At 37.4% G+C, this 18,152-nt stretch overlaps 1 protein-coding gene and 1 long non-coding RNA gene across 5 annotated transcripts in view; one reads left to right on the top strand and one right to left on the bottom strand.

The window, feature by feature from the left end:
• Positions 1-15,493, bottom strand: part of TAB2 (TGF-beta activated kinase 1 (MAP3K7) binding protein 2) — a 76,024-nt gene extending 60,531 nt beyond the window's left edge. For all 4 annotated transcript variants that reach the window (XR_012075064.1, XM_031679971.2, XM_031679972.2 and 1 more), the window contains exon 1: positions 15,122-15,493. The gene's annotated coding sequence lies outside the window, so the exon portion shown is untranslated. The remainder of the gene's footprint in view (positions 1-15,121) is intronic.
• On the top strand, positions 14,932-17,828 carry LOC140697750 (uncharacterized). Its single transcript, XR_012075065.1, has 2 exons — positions 14,932-15,017; positions 17,399-17,828. It is a non-coding gene; the product is annotated as an uncharacterized lncRNA (long non-coding RNA).
• Positions 17,829-18,152: the final 324 nt, after the last annotated feature.

The raw sequence follows: 18,152 nt of genomic DNA, 5'->3' as shown, positions 1-18,152 counted from the left end.
TTTTTATCAAGTCTATAAACTGACATTCACCCTTTCCCTTTACCAATATGTTTCTGGTAACAGAAGGTAAGTCTCTCCTTGCTAGCTATTCTGCATTCTTGTTTTTAATTTTTGTTTTTGATCTGTCTCTCTGGCTGACTGTTTTATTTACAAAAAGAAATGTTGCCACAGAAAGCCATTTAAGAACTTAATAATCAAATCCTTTCCACAATATGCCTAGAACTACTTCTTTATAAAGATTAGGACAAAATTCTGAAAATTAGTAAGGCACATGTGTCTATACTACTATTACGGACATCAACTTATCAAATATGTATGATTTACTGTAATATATATTACAGTAAATATATATCCCCCAAATTGTCTCCCAACCACATAATTTCTGGTGCACTTAATGTGAGATAAATAACAATGCTCATAAATAGAACCAAACCAAATATTCACAAAGTGCTAAGAGAATCCTGCTTCTTGCTAATAAACCTTAAACAATAGCACATTAAAAAGAAAAAGGTTACAGGTATAATTTTAAAAATAAGTATCAGTATAATTTCTCATGCATCAACTCAAGTGATGACACTAATTTCTAATTCTACCCTGAATCTCTTTCTTGAATTCCATTTTGTATATCAAGTCGTCTACTTGATAGGTCCAGTTAAATGCCTAGTAGGCCCTTCGAAGTTATCATGTCCAAAAACAAACTCTCGATTGCACAGCCCAAATTTGTTACTTCACTGTCTTCCCCAACTCAATCAATAGCGACTCCATACTTCCAATCACTTGGGCCAAAAATCTTGGCATCATCCTTGACTTCTCTTTCATGCCTCGGATCCAATTCATCAACAATTTCTGCCCACCCAGGGTTTGAAACATATCCAAAATCTGACCTCTTCACACCCTTTCCTGTTGTTCCCCTGGTCCAAGCCACTATCATCTCTCATCTGGATAACTGCAATAATTTCTAGTATGGCTTCCCTGCTTGTATCTTTGCCCCACTCTTATAGATTATTTTACATAGAGCTGCCAGAATAAATTTTTAAAAAGGAAAGATACCATCAATTAACAGTTTAAAGAAGAAAAGCCATATGACCATATCAAAATCATTTGACAAAATTCAATACTTAGTCATGAAAAAAACTCAAACTAGGAAAAGAAAGAGTTTCACCATCCTGATAAACAGCACCTATTAAAAAACCTACAGCTAACATACTTAATGCTTTCCCCTAAAATCAGGAATAAGACTAGCTTGTCTGATCTTATCACTCCTATTAAACACAGTACTGGAAATACTTACTAGAGCAGTAAGGCAAGAAAAGGAAATATAAGGCATAGAGATTGAAAAGGAAGAAATAAAAACTGTCTCTACTCACAAACACAGTAGAAAACCCAGAGAATCCACCCAAAAACTACTAGAATTTAACAGTTTAGCAAGGTCTTAGGATACAGGGTCCACTTACAGAAATCAACCATATTGCTATAAACTAGCAATGAACAACTGAAAACCAAAGTTTAAAAACACAGTATCATTTACAAATGTTCCCCCCTCCAAATGTATCTATGTGTAAGTCTAACAAAACATACATAGAATTTATATGCTGGGAACTACAAAATGCTGATGAAAGAAATCAAAGACAACCTAAACATAAGGAGAGAGAAACTGTGTTCATGGACTGAACTACTTAACAATATAAAAATGTCAATTTCCCCTAAATTGATCTATGAGTATAATGCAGTATCTACCAAAATCCCAGCATATTTTTTTTAAAACAGATTCTAAATTTTACACAGGAAGGAAATGGAATAATTAGAAAACAATTCTGAAAAATAAGAATTAAGTTGGGGAAATTTTACTACCTGGTTTTAAGACTCACTATATAGCTACAGTTATCAAGAAAGTGCAGTACTCGTAAAGGAATAAACACAAAGATCAAGTGACTGGAATAGAGAATATAGAAAAAGACCCTCATAAGCACAGTCATCTGATTTTTGACAAAGGTGCAAAAGCAATTCAATGGAGTAAGAACAATTTTTTTCAACAAATGGTGTTGGAACAACTGGATATTCCCAAGACAAAAAATGAACCTCACTCTAAACTTCACACCTTTGTATTAAGTCAAAATGGATCATAGCTCTACATATGCAAGATGTAAAGCTTTTTTGAAAACTTCTGGAAGAAAACAGGAGGAAATCTTTGGACCTAAGGTTAAGCAAAAAGTTTTCAGACTTGACAACAAAAGGCACAATCCATAAAAGAAAAAATAGATGAGACTTCATAAAAATTATTATTATTTTTTTGCTCTGCAAAAGCCCCTGTTAAGAGGATTAAAAGATAAGCCACAGACCAGGAAAAAATATTTGCAAATCACATACGTGACAAAGGGCTTGTATCCAGAAGGTATAAAGAGCTCATTAAGTTCAATAAGAAAAACAGATAATCCCATTAGAACATGAGCAAAAGATTTGAACAGACCCTTCACTACAGAGGATACACAGACAGCAAAGCAGCACATGAAAATACGTTCAACATCATTAGCCATTAGGGAAATGCAAATTAATGCCACACTGAGATTTCACTACATACCTATTAGAATGCCTGAAATAAAAAAGTACTGACAATACCAAATGCTGACAATGATATGGAGAAACTGGATCTCTCATATATTGCTGGTGGGAATGTAAAATAGTGCAGCCACTCTGGAAAACTGGCAGTTTCTATAAAGTTAAACACATTCATCATACAACCCAGAAATTGCAATCCTGGGGATTTATCCTAGAGATGAAATATTTTCGCATAAAACCTGTGCAAAACCATTTACAGCAGCTTTATTTTTATAGCCCCAAACTGGAAACACAAAAGTCCTTCAATTAGTCAACAATTAAATTGTGGTACATCCATACAATGGTATACTTCTTAGCACTAAAACACAACAAATTATTGATACATGAAACAATTTGGATGGATATCAAGGGGCACGTTGAGTGAAAACAGCCAACTTCAAAAGAGAACATAACGTGTGATTCCACTTATATAACACTTTCAAAGTGACAAAATTATAGTGATAGAGAACAGATCAGTGGTCGCCAGAGGTTAAGGTTGGGTAACACAAAGGAATTTCTTTGTGGTGATGGGCTAGTTCTAGTTTTGTAACTTGACTATGATGGTTACATGAATCTATACACATGAAAATAATGCAGGATTATATATGCATAATCACCAGTTAAATCATATTGTAAGTGAGGGGGGAAAAAGACAAATAGCTTATGTCTTAAAATCCTCAGTGGCCTCTAATCTCATCCTGAATGCCAAAATCCTTACTACAATCTAAAGACCCTACATGAAAAGCATGTACACACGTAGATCTCATCTACTCTTCTTCTCTTAGCTCCAACTACACTAGTCTTGCTCTTTAGTGATGCCTTTTTCCTATCTCTCTCCATAGGAGCCTTAAAACAGAACTTAAATTTCTTCCTCACCTGTTACCCCCCTGGTATGTTCTTGTGCTAGTGAATGGTAGGTACCACCTAGGTATGCACCCAGGTACTCAAGCCAAGGCGTGTGTGATTCTTACCCTATTTTACTTCACACTCAGTATTCTCTTCTCAAATTCATCCCCTACACTTCTCCTTAATCACAGGCTTAATTTAGGTCTTTATCAACTCTCAAATGGATGTTTATAAGGCTAGCCCCTTCCCCTAAGCCTAGCTTTTTTTTTTTTTAAATTGAAGTATAGTCAGTTTACAATGTTGTGTCAACTTCTGGTGTACAGCACGATGTTTTGGTCATACACATACATGTATTTGTTTTCATTATAGGCTACTACAAAATACTGAATAAAGTTCCCTATGCCACACAGAAGAAACTTATTGTTTTACCTATTTTATATATAGTAGTTAGTATTTGCAAATCTTTAACTCCCAATTTATCCCTTCCCTCCCTTTCCCCCCTGGTAACCGTAAGTTTGTTTTCTATGTCTGTGCGTCTGTTTCTGTTTGTAAGTAAATTCATTTGTGTCTTGTCTTTTTTTTTAAGATTCCACATATGCGTGACATCATATGGTATTTTTCTTTCTCTTTTTGGCTCACTTCACTTAGAATGACTATCTCCAGGTCCATACATGTTGTTGCAAATGGCATTATTTTATTCTTTTTTATGGCTGAGTAGTATCTAAAGTAGTATTTAAACTGCAGCCAGAGAAATCTGTCTAGAATGTTAATTTAAACATTCCATCATTTATAAGATGAAGTCAAATCTACTTTATAGAGTGTTCAAGGATCTTCATGCTCTTCTCACTTCCAATTAAGCCACCAGTGGTGTCTAATGCACTGTGGAAACAGTACTGAATATGTGTGGACTTTCTACTTCCATCCTTCACGCATGTTGTTTTCTCTGACTGAAATGGCCTCTCTTCTCCCAGCTTGTCCTTCTCTTCCTTGCCTGACACACACAGACTGTGTCATTTTTTCCTATGAAGAATTCCCTCTCATATCCCTTTTCCCTCACTGAGTCAGACAGTCCCGTCCTGTAGATTTCTAAAGTGTTTTATATCTAACCCTGTCGCTGCATTTGTTACACAATAGTATACGAGTTTGTATACCTGTTCTTTGAGGGCAAGAACTGTATCTTACGCATTTTTCCAATCCTGTCACCTAGCAAAATATCTGGCACACAGCAGAACTCAAAACTAATTCAAAACTATTGGATAAGTACATTACACTGACAAAGAGAGTAGAGATGAGGCACAGTGAGAGAATGAGTCAGGCAAGATTTCTTGGATTAGCCAGTTATTTTGCACAGGTGTGCCAAAGAAGGCATATGAAACAAATTCTGTGGAATTTCTTTCTATTTTTTTGATTATGTGATATACTATAAAAGCTGAAGGACAGATCCTGTACCTTGGTTTGGCTAAGTCCAATTTGCCCATGAACCAGTTACCTTCTTCAAGAGTACTTCTTGTTCCACTCACAGAGCTAAAGTAACAGCTCTGGATAGTCATTCTGTAAATTCATGCCATTGTTCATTAGGGGAAAAATCTTATGAAGAGAATGACCATGTCTCACTCAGGCCAACCATCGCCTCAGCTAGAAAAATCTCAAAAAAGGAAAAAGAGAAAAAAAGAAAAGAAAAAGCAAGCCTAAACAATACAGGTCAATACATTTTCATATGTTAAAAAAACAGAAAAGGCTATGTGGAAAGGGAAAATTTTTTTGAAAATCCCATTTCCACATGCTTATTTTTCCATTACCTTAGAAAATCATCATAAAGTGGCAAACAGTCCTTAGTTAGTTCAGGTATATGCTAGTTACAAAGTAAACAGTAAGTTACTCTCAATGCAAATACACAGTACTTGTATTTTCACAAACTTTTGTTTGACAGTGATTCCTTAGATACCTTTCTCAAGTACTTTTTCTCTTCAATTCTAGTAACTTCTTAGCTGTGATGTCTACATACATCTGCTTCAGTTTCAAAAAGTAGATACCATATTTATCAGGTCACTAATAGCCTCTTAAAAGCTAACCAAGAGATTATACCATAATTTGAGCTCAATGGATTAAAATGGACAACACACTCTGTTCTGAATCTTAAATTTCAAAGAGCAAATTTTCTTGCCTATATTGCTATATTCTCAGCAACTCTTTCCTAGTGATAACTTAGCACCAATAAAACCTATGATCAGGAAATGCTTGTATAAAAGGAAACCATAAAAGACAAAATAGTCCATAGATATCAAGAATATGGAGGCAAGCATCTATTTTTATACCATAGATTTGAATATTATTAAATTTTAAACGAACGTTTCTTCAATTTAATTTTTAATGCACTTGATTATTGATTCATTTGCTGCATATAAGACAAACTGTTATAGATGGCAAAAAAGCAAAATTTATTTGCTGAACTAATTATTACTGTCATTAAGTGACCCATCTGAAAGGATCTGAAAATGTTAGGTTTCCAAGTAACAGTATTTGATGACAACAAAAATAAAACTTGTGTGTGTATACACAAAAGAAGTCTCATGTTATATGCTGACTTTGCTAGCAGCAAAACTATTCAGCTATAATAACAAGACTGAAAAGACCAATATGAACCTCACAATTCTTTCTGTAACAATAATATGTCATTTAATTGATGATTAATGGTTTAATCTCCACCACTCTTTGTGCTTCTGTTTACAGACTGTAACAAAAACTATACTTGTGTAAGATTCAAGAGTTATTTATTACTTCTAGGATTAGATTTCATATATACACTACAAAATGTTCTAACATACTTATTAAAATGCAAGCAATGAAAAAAATACTGTTTCAACAATAATTATAGTAACTGAATTTGCATTTCAGCAATAAGTTATTTGTATTACTATGGTACAAGGAAGCTTTCTGAAGTTTACTGAGTGATGAATAAACAAATTATATTAATATGCTAAAATATAATTTACACAAACAGCAATTAATACTAATAAGCAGAGCAAAATATTCTACAAAATCACCAATTCACTCAATGAATTAAGATAAAAAACTGTGAGGAAAAACCAAAGCAAAAAAATGTTAATCCAGTAATAAACATCAGTAAATTTAACACTATATCTCTTTCTGAATGTGAAATATGGACATAGAAAAGAATATTGCCGAAATAACTAAAAAAAGTTAACTAGCAATTTAAAACAAAAAAGTACAAAGATCATCTTATATAGATAAAGTGATTCATTTTATATTTAATCTCTTATATTTGAGGTGTTTTCAAAATCTGATCCATGCCAATCTTCCAATGCTTTTCATATAAAAACTAAATTATGGGTTGTGAACTACTTTCAAATGGAAAATGTGGGCTTTTTAACAGAAGAAGAAAAATACAAAGAATTAATAATATGCATGTTTATTTTGTAATTAAAAAATGATGTTTTGTTTATTTCATCTTTGGTCTGAAGAGTTACAGTAAATTAAACAGTATAGAAATTATTTCCTTTTCATTCTACTTGTTGAGGAAAATGAATTGAACAGGTATCCTGAAAGAAGAACCTAATAAAGCAAGATTCCAAATATAAAATTACTTCCCATTATTTAAGCTACATTTGTCTTCTAAAACAAGAACTCACTTTGTTCTATTTGAAAGATTAATACTTTTTAAAATCAAACTTTACTAAACAGAAGATGCTCAAAATGAATATAAGTTTCAGGGAAGAAAAGCTGCCTTAAAAAGCACAGGATATCATAGGCTACTACATTAGACATTTTGACTTCCACTTATTGATGCCTACTAGGTTCCAGGTAAGTGCTGTGTGAGGCAACAAATACAGAGCTAGCTAACATGAGAAACAGATAATGTAGTTAAAACGACCATGCCAGTTAGGTATTACTATACATACGTATTTTTCTAAAGAAAAGTCCTAGACGCGAAGAGTTTAAGTGATTAGCCTAAGATCACACAGATACAGTTAGCAGTAGAATTTATACATGAACTTGGGCCCATCTGACTTTAAAGCCCAAGTCTTTCCTTATTCTGCCTCTCTGACTCCCAATACAGTAAAATTAAGATATTTAGTTAAAAGGGTGCAGGTTGACAAGTTAACAGAGACCAACTCAAACTTACAAAGTAGTATTTTCTTCAGCTTATGAGAGAATTAAAACTAGGTAAACTCCCTTCCACTATCTTCCCAGTACATATCAGAATGACTGTTTTTGTTGATTTCTCTGGCTAAACAAAACTTGCCTGGTGTGAGAACTGTGTTCTGCAAGCTCAAATTGCTGATTTCAAGTTTTTATTTGTATTGGCAAGTATTTTCTCCCATAGATAGGGTATGGAAAGTTATTCCACTGAATTACCATTGGCTTTATACTAATGAAACAAGCACTGTCTTTCGCTGGCCTGACTGGCAAACTGACAGGAAGCAAACCTGAGATGTACTCAATTTTGCTAACATTAAAAAGGTTAATATTAAGATACTGTAGGTCAAAATAAGTTTTCCTCAATATAAATCTTAGAGTAAAACTTCAAGGTAAAATTCAAGAGTATTATTTAACAATTTACATGGAAGTATAGTTAATACACCAATGAATAAGAATTTATTAACTGAAAATTTACTCTTTTATGCATTTTTTCCCTCCATAATTCACTGTCATCTGTTACCCTCCGAGAACACGTCTTCTGCACTAGCCAAACAGGCAAGTTAAACTGTCTAAGAATCATCCCCCAGAAGCTCTGAAGTCTCTGATGGTAGCACTCATCTCTGTAACATACCTAGGAATGCCACAGGCATTGCTTTCACTTACTATTTTAGCCAGGATGGGCAGGAGCTGGTTGCAGGGATCACACATTTTCTTTAAGAGATTAATTCTTTTGAATAATTTTATGAAAAACAATCAGTATTCATATAGCTCCATTAAAATCTTTTAGATTCTACGTTTCTTTACTCTGGCTTCTCCTGTCTCTCCCTCTCCCTCTGAGGAGGACCATTTCAACCTCTACTTTATTATTTGGCTTCTGAGGCTTGTACCAGGACAGTTTTTGTTTTTCTTCTTAAGTGAAACAAGAGTGCCATTTTCTTTAACAAGGCAATTAAAATACTATAAATTCTTAAAATGTCCTGGTCTTTGTTGTACCTGTTTGTGGATAAATCAGGCTTCCTTTCTTTCTGAAGCCACACTCAAACTGACACCCTGTAGTAGTGTCCCTTGCCAGTGGTTGACTGTTAACAGTTAAAATGAGCAAACAAAAACCCACAAGTATAAAAACATTCAATTGTGCATATCTATCTCATTTCTAGAACAGTATTGTATCATACCAAATTTGAATATTAAGCAATTTGTTTCTATATAACCTCATGGGGATTTTCTTAAAAGCCAAGAAATATTTTGTGTAAATGACTAAAGATCTTAGAACTTGAGGGAAGTCTTCAGTTTTAGGAAAGCTAAAATTATTCATTAGGCAGAGAATAACTTGCCACAGAACAGAAAAAAGCTGACTAGTACTAAGATTTAAATATCTGAAAAATGGTTACTGTTAAAGTAGGGTAGGATGGAGTGAGATGTTTTCCCTTCTCTGTGAGAACACCAATATTCCCTACATTATAGCAATGTAAGAAAGTGACAGAGCCTTTTAATTCATAAAGTCAGTATAAATCTAGTTTCACTGAAATCAAAGAGATAAGATAAACTTGTCTTTTCAAGGTTAGTTAAAAGCATATAATTATGTATGAATTACTTCTTCTACTCTGCTTTTAAAAATTGCTATTCACTTTTTCACTTCAATGTCAACTTCACAGGAATAGGTTAATGAATACTAATCTAGCTTCAAACAACTGATTCTTTTCTTCCTTTCAATTTCTAGGGTATTTTTTCAGATTTTTGGCTAGATGCAAAAAAACAAAGCACTCAGAAGACTTCACATGATATCCTAGTCTGTGCTTAAAACTAGAGATTCAAAAACTTTAAGTCCAGTGCAAATACTTTTCAAACTCACAACATGCTTACTTCCAGAAAGAGTTGTGACACACAGGAAAACTGTCACTAAGAGCCATTCAACATTTAACACAGTATTTCTTGAGCTTCTAAATACAGGCCAGGCACTGAAGATATGGTGAAGTAAAGACTAAAAGGAAAAAGGCATGGTCTGTCCTTGAGAAACTCAGTTTAGTGATTTTCCAGACTAAAAATGACAACAAATATTGCAATTTGATTTACTAGTCCACTCTTTCGTCAAAAAACTATCCACAATTTGCATTATTTTCTTCTATCTTTGTAAAAGTTTTTCTTAACACTTTGTAAATTCTTTGGATTACCCCACTTCACAAAATAAAGCCATAATAATCAATGAAAAAGTGACCATTTATTGAATACTTACACTGCACTAATGTTTTACAAATATTTCCATGAATTGGAATCTTATACAATATTTGTGGTCTGCTGGTCAAAATGCTGAGATCCAGCTCATCAACAAGACATGCCACAATGTTCTTTCACCATAAAAAGACTGTAAATTTATTTCTAATAGCACACTGACAAGATAACAAGTATAAACTCCCCAGAAAGTACTAGTGACTATAAATTATAGTTAAGTTTTAATTAACCTCATTCTATAAGATAAGAGTGCTTTAATTGTTCAAATAAAATGTGTATTAAACACTGTCCCACACAAAAGTGCTATGAGAGCTTCTTGGAAGGGTCACCAATTTCAGCTATGGCTTACAACTCCAGATAAACGACAGACAAAAAAGTTGCAATTTATTGAGCTCCTTGCATATATAAGATAATTTACACAAAACGTACAATTTATCATCACAACAACCTTATAGATATTATCCTCATTTTACCGAGAAGAAAACAAGCTCAGAGAGGCTAAGCAATTGTAACTGGCGCCAAATCACAAAGATAGTTAAGTGGCAAAACCAGGATTCCAACTCCAAATTTTCTACTAAAACCACAAAGCAGATTTCTGAGGCACTAACAATAAGAAATTGCTAACTGAACTATAACTCTGAAGTACAAACACAATGATGTTTCCAAGTTATTAAGTATATTCTTGAAAAAATTTATGTATATAATAGTTTTTGTTTTTGAAATCAAAGATAACACCCATTATGCAGTTTTTAAAAGAGCAAATATGCAGTCTCTTCCCCAATTCCTTTTTCTGTTTAAATTTCTCCACAGTACTTTTTCCTCCCAGACACACTTTACTTTATCAGATCCTCCACTACTAAAATGTAAACTATATGAGAAATTTGTCTTTGTTATTCATTGCTGCCATCTCCAACATATTGAAGGGCCCTGGCATATAGTAAGTGCTCAACAAACATTTGTGAAATGATAGAAAGCTTGGCACCTAGAAGGCACTCAATAAATGTTAGTTTCTTTCTTTTCCCATGTAGGAAACACTAAAAAGGTTAATGTTAAGATATTAGAGGTCAAAAGATACTTACCATTTCCTTGATACCATTTTTATTAGAAATGCAATAGAACTTCATGTTAAAGTTTTACATTAAAAATATTAAGATGCAAATCAAAAAGGCACATTCAGCAAAGCCTTATTTATCAAGTGTCATCCAGAGATAAGGGGTTCTACATAAATTATATTTTGAACAAAGCACTTTTAAGTGCCCAAATTTTAATCAATTTTCATAGAGATCTTTTATTGACATTAATATCCACAATTTTACCTGTGGCAATTCTGACTTGAATCTCCTGAAATACCAACTTGTCAGCTGACATATCTTACTGTGCTTTTAACAGTAAGTCATTCCTTTTCTGAGGATTAAGAAATTAGAAACTAAGCATAATTTATAAAATGAGTCAATAAAAATCAAAGTGAAAAGTCTAAGTGAAATGCATAACTTAAATGCTAGAAGGACAGTAGAAAGTACTACTTAGTAACAAATACTGTATTTTGAGGGATGGAATACTTATTAGAAAATGAAGAATAAAGGTAGCCATTTTTTCTGAAGTATAATTTACAATGTTGTGTTAGTTTCAGGTGTACAGCAAAATGATTCAGTTATACATATATTTATATTTATTCTTTTTCAGATCCTTTTCCATTATAAGTCATTACAAGATACTGAATACAATGCCCTGGGTTATATAGTAGGTCCTTGTCTATTACATATATAGTAATGTGTATATGTTAATCCCAAACTCCTAATTTATATCCCACCCCCTGCTTTCCTCTTTGGTAACCATAGTTTGTTTCCAATATTCATGTGTCTATTTCTTCTTTGTAAATAAATTCATTTGTATCATTTTTTTAGATTTCACATATAAGCAAAATCATATGATATTTGTCTGTCTGACTTTCTTACTTCATTTAATATGATAATCTCTAGGTCCATCCATGTTGCTGCAAATGGCATTATTTTATTCTTTTTATGGCTGAGTAATATACATACACAACAAATCTTCTTTACCTGTTCATAAAGACAGCCATTCTTAATCTCTGACCCTGGCACAGTCAAGTTTAGCAGTTAACTAAAAGGAATGTAAGAAGTACAGTACTGGCCACCCCTAAGAGCACTTACTCAGGGATTTCAGCTTTCTGATTAAGCAAGTGTTGTTGACTTTTTAGGGTCAGAATCATAAAAAAATGAAATGTTAAAATACTATAAGTATTCTGAATATATGAGCCAGAAGGAAATAAATATGTACATACATTTAGATTTCATACAATTCCAATGTCTCCAAATCCTTACCAACTCAATACAGAGGATTTAAGATAGCATATAGATTGTGAGAGTCTAAAAAAAGTTTCAGACCAAATCTCCTTAGTACAGTTCAGCATGATCATTTTCCTATGCTTGGCAGCCACTGCTGCTCACATCTCCATATTCCTAGAGGCCTAAATCTGTTCAGATACTCTAACAGCATCTTACCTGCTATCTTCTCCTCCTTATTACTGTTTTGCCCCAATTTCACATTTGCCTCTGTTATTTCCTCATAATCCTTCTATTTTATAGAGTCCCAATCTTGGATGGATCAAATAAAGATGACATAAGTGAAACAAAGAAAAATGCTACTACTCTTCTCCTCTGGGTCATGGGAGCTTGGCCAGGTAGAGATATAATGGAAGCTTTTCTGAATTACAGTTTAACTTACAAACTTTATATGTTGTGAAGATTATTAGGAACTTTTTTTTTTCAAAACAACTGTAACAATGCAAACCGTGCCTTTTGAAGTGTGCCGATAATCATTAAAAAATAAACTTTTAGTCTTGTTCAATTTATACAACTGAAAAAAATGCTATTTCAGAAAATTCACACATTTCTCATGGGGCTTTTTTTGGCATGAAACTCAGAGTTTCATGTAAACTGTCTACAATACACCTATTTTTCAAACTGCAGTATGTTCATAGATACATATGTAGATTTCATCCTAAACAGCTACTTTGAGGAAAGAATTTTCCTTACAGGGAAAACTACAGAAGTAGAATAAATTTTTATTTTTGTCAAGACAAAGATTAATCATGTTAAGCCACTTACCCAAGTGTGATGTGTTACGAATACTAAAGAAGCAATACTCAGTAATGATATAACTGGGGATCTAAGTAGAGCTTACCTAACTCTGCAGAGTTAAAAAACCTCCTCATTTCATTAGCTGCAATAACTGTATGCAAGTTTTAAACAATATCCTTAGCTAAAAGCAAGCACGTCTTTCCACTAGAGAGGGGACCAAATATAGGTGCTATTTCAATTAAATGAGACTGATTTAAGTTAAAATTTATTTTTCAGGAAACTGGTATCAGATGACACTGATCATTTTCCCACTTCTTAATGAGTTACAAAAGCACAGGTTCTACTAGGTGACAGTACATTAAAGAGGGTCGAATGGCTTGCATTTCATCCGTGTCCCCTGAGAATTCAGGAAAAGTTATTCCAGGCGCCCAAGAGAAAAATGAAATAATGGGAGCATATTCAGTGGATGACTTATTCAACAAATTAATATATTCAACTTTAATTGATTCTTTAAAGATTTATATCTTAAGCACCCTCTATTGGAAACTGATTAGATTTAAGGGGGAAAAACCCCATCAGAAGTTCTGAATCACTGGAATTTCTGTTCTATTTCCTGTTAAAACAACGAAAGTGCCATCATTCAATATATTCGTTCCATACACGTTTTTTAAAAGTTAGAGAATTCTTTTCCATCTAACTTGGCCATATTTTGATTTGTAGCTCATTTATCTGACAATTCCTCCCATTGTTTCTAATTTAAGTGCTCAGCCAAAGCATACAATAAAATGAAAAGCAAGTCTTTATAAGAAAATGCAATGGTTTCAAAATATAAAGTTTCAAACTGTCAGGGTTTAAAATCAATCACAATTTCACTGTTACAAGGAATTCAAAGAGTTTTTAAAAAGGTGTCACAACTCTGCTACTGTACAAAGAGTGTGGTAAGCAGTAGTATAAAAACTGAAAGCAAAATTCTGTTCCATGCCCACCAAAATTCCCGGCCAAATCTGAAATTGCATAATGAGCAACACACTCTTTTGACTGAGCTAAAAGCACAAACTAATCCCTTTTATAAAATGTGAATCAATCTGATCCTAAAATTTGACACTTTACAAACTTAACTAAAACAGACAAAATGGATGCAAAATTACACTGCCTCACTGTTGCCCCAAATACGACCTTAAGTGTTCAAGAACTTTCCAATGAATAAAGGCACTCAAAACAGGTTCGCAGTGGGGACCCGAAATTCATGAACTACTAAGAAACCCCTGTGAAGCAGCAAATCCCCTCCACTCTCCTGGAAAACCCTCTTATCAGAAACATTTGAAGAATTTCTCCACAACAATTAAGCTGACTTGAAGAATGGAAACCTAACATCTCAAATATACTATATATGGAATGAAACATGGCCAAACACATAAATACGAACCCACACGGTGTCTGACACTTTGGTATACTACTCTGCCCGAGCAACCCCACAGCATCAGTAACAGAAAGATACACCTGTCACCTGTTTAGCGATGCCCAGACCCTTTCAGCCTCCCTGTCACAGCCACAATCTTAGGGTTTGAGGCTGACTGGACGGAAAACTAGAATTATCCTCCGAGATCTAGGGGCCACATATTCACAGCGGGGCTTGCTCCCCACTTCTAGGCGGCTGCAGAAAACCAACACTGGAAAGGGAACGACGTTCTACCCCGATCCCTGCGTAACTCCCTCGGTCTCCCACCAACACCCTCGCCCCTAAGTCATATTTATACCGATCGCGGCTCCCCAAAAGGAGTTTTCTTTCCCCCACCCCCATCTCATATATGCCAAGGGGCGGGCCGGGGGCACCCGTGCAGTCAGGGGCCCTTCCCACCCCCTGGCACCCTCCCCCACCCGGGGCTCTCCCGGGCGCCCGACTCCAGTGAATCTCCCCCTCCCCCTACACACACAGTCCCCCGAGCCCAGGCCCGGCCCGATGCTTCCCACCCCCACTTGGTCTGGAGGACTTGGGGGGCCTCCCTCTCCGCCTCGCCACTGGGGAAGGAAGGAGGCGGAGGGAGGAAGAGTGAGAGGAAGAAGCGGACGCCCCACAAGGGCCTTGTGAGTCGACCGAGTCCCTTCCAGACGAAGGAAGGGGTGCGGGGAGCAGAGGGGAGAGCCGGGATTGGGGATCCCGCCGAGGCCCGGCAGCGCTGTCCGCTTACCCTTCGCCGCCGCCGCTTCCCCCTCCTCCTCCTCGGCCGCCGCCGCCGCCTCTCCCACTAGGGCAGCCGTCTCCACCGTCGCCGCTGTCGCCTCCACCACCACAGCCGCCGCCAGCGCCGCCGCCGCCTCCGATTCCACCCGGCAGGGGGGACACCTCAGCCCTCCCTCCCTCCCCGCTCAGCCCCTCCGATCGGCCGCCGCCGCCAACTCCCTCCGGCCGCCGCCGCCGCCGCTCGTGGCTGAGGGGGAGGGGAGGGGGTCGGGCTGGGTCGCCCCGCCGGCGGCTGCAGCAGATCAAAAACGATGGCTGGGTGGCGTCGCCGCTCGCCGCTGCCCGGCTGCAGCTCGCTCGGCCTCCCTACTCCCTCGGCCCCCACCCCCCTCGCGCTCGCCTGCCCTCCCCCCACCCCCCCAGCTCTCGCTCGCTCTCGCCGCGGCTCCGCAGCCCAGTGCAAATCAAAATACTGTCACACAATATGGCGGCGCGGCCGCCGGCAAACACCGCGAGATCTGCGGCCGCTGCTGAGGCGGCGGCTGTGACGAGGCCTCCCCCAGCCGGGCGGCGGGGGAGCGGCCGGCGGCGGCGGCGGCGGCGGCGGCGGCGGCGGCGGCGGCGGCGGCGGCGGCAGCGGCGGTGCGGGGATGCTCTTTCTCCGCCCTGCACCCCTCCCCCGACACATGCAGACTCCACGCCCGCCTTGCTAAGGCTGGAGGAAGAACGGTGCCCGACCTCACGGACTGGCGCGGGTCGCCTCCGGGGCCGTGCGAGAGGCGGCACCCAGACGGAGGGCTCGGGATCCTTTTAAAGTTTTATCCCGGCCACAGTTACTTGGAAGGGGAGAGAAAGTGCAGGTCCCCCTACCCCGGCCCCACTGGGGGCCGATAGCAGTTCGGGCTGAAAGGAGAAAGGAACTCAAGCTCCCGTCGGCTCAGCCCGTCCGGAAGCGGGCGGCGGGCTGCGGCGCCGCGCTGGGCAGGGGCCTCGCGCTCCGGACCGGGGGCGGACCCGACGCCGCGGCGCTGCAGCCGCCGGGCGCCTGCTCCCGGCCCGGGGGTGCGGAGGCTGCAGGTGGGCCTGCGGCGGGGGCCAGTGTGCGGCCGCGATGGGGCGCAGACACACCCCCTTGGAGGCTGGCGGCGCGGAGGCCGCGGGCTAACGGGAGTGACCCGAGCAGGAGACCTGAGTCGTCCCAAGAGTGTGCGGATTCCTTGAAGCCTCGGAACTCGCAGCTCGAGTCTTGGAAAAAGTGTTGGGCTCTGAGTTTTCTTGAAGGCTCGAAAGAAAAACCAGTAAATGCTGCAGGGGTTTTGTTGTTTCGATTTTATTTTAATTGCACGTTCCTAGAAGTCCTAGAAACAGAGCCAAAGACACTTTAACTTGGGGGGGGAGGGGGGAGGAGAAAGAGAGACTTCTGTTTCTATCTTCTTAAAGAAATATTTGTTTAATTTCCCCCTAGGAAAAAAAAAGTGCGTTAACACTCACACATTTCTCACAATGTAAGATATTTATTTAAACATTCTAGCGCTTTAATGGTGTCCAAAACACTACAGAGTTTTTTGTCCCTGTCCAAAATGTCCATATCCCTGCCAGTTTCTTCCCTGAAACAATTTTTACTCCCCAGAAAAGTCATTTTTATTCTTCTGTTTCCAGTATGAGCGCTGTAGTTACAGTGAGAGACTTTTTGTTTTTAAAAAGCTTCTTTTAAGAAGTACAGGCTTCTCTACAGTTAAGGTATTTTTGCCAGTTCCTTTCCCCTCACTCATCATTTTAAAATACCTGAAATATTGTAAATCAACTATACTTCAATTAAGAAACACCCTGAAATATTGGGAGAGAGCATCAATTCAAAATCTTTACCACGTCAAAAGCCGAAAGTACGTCTTACTGTAATCAGAATTTAAGTTATTTTCTCTCCATAATCGATATTATTAAGAGGAGTAAGTTAGAATTTTTAAAAATGGAAAGACTATAGTTTTAATTTCTTCAAGGGTAAGTAATAAATTACTGAACCTTAATACTTTACAATAGTCCTAAGAAACTGTTTCCACACTCAGTGTTAAAATAATTGGGAGAAATGCGTTTACAGCAGTGGAACCATTATTAGGTAAACTTCACTTCTTTTTGAAACCACTATAAAATACAGAGCCAATAATTGCTTTTAAAATGGTAGGATTATATATTTTATACAAAGTATTTTTAGAAATGTATTTAATGAAATGTATATGTACATATTTTAATAGAAATATAATGCTTTATAAATTTATGGATATGACAGGTGTGAATAACTCAAGTCTAGGAACCAGTGGGTGGCAGAGAAGGTATAACAATACATCCTTGCACCACCGTTCAAGAGCTTTAACCTGGAGCTAATCACGAGGAAGCATCAGACAAACCCAAATAGAGGAAAATTCTACAAAGTAACTGGCCTGTATTCTTAAAACATTGTCAGTGTCATAAAAACAAAACAAAACTGCAGATTAAAGGAAACTAAAGAAATGACAACTAAATGCAATATGTGGCGCTGAACTGAATCCTTTACTGGAGGAGGAAAATGCTGTGAAGGACATTACTGGGATGATTGATGCAGCTGGAATATTAACTGTAGTATAAGTATGGTATTCATGTTAAATTTCCAGAATGTGTTATATATGAGAATATCCTTGTTCATAAGAAAACACACTGAAATATTAAAGGATAAAGGAACATTATGTATACAGTTTTCTCCCAACTAGATCAGAAGAAATAAATTATAAACACATCCGCATACATAAACATCTCTCATGTCTCCCATACACATATACAGAAAGAGACTGATAAAAATTGGTGCATCTAGGTTGTAATTACCTTTACTGAAGAAACAGTTTTATTTTTATTGAGTTTGGAATATGGTGAAAAGGGGTTATCTTATAAAACAAGGAATTTAAAATGAACCGTAACAAAGGACTTCCAAAAAGTGAGGTTTCCAAAATACAAGAACAGATGGATTCCTAGAAGAATAATTCACAGGACAAAAAAGATATTTTCTTTTT

This window comes from Vicugna pacos, chromosome 8 (genome assembly GCF_048564905.1).
Source record: "Vicugna pacos chromosome 8, VicPac4, whole genome shotgun sequence".
In the NCBI taxonomy this organism is placed as follows: domain Eukaryota; kingdom Metazoa; phylum Chordata; class Mammalia; order Artiodactyla; family Camelidae; genus Vicugna; species Vicugna pacos.
The sequence above is the reverse complement of the archived record's forward strand: the minus strand, read 5'-3'. Positions and strand labels throughout refer to the sequence as shown.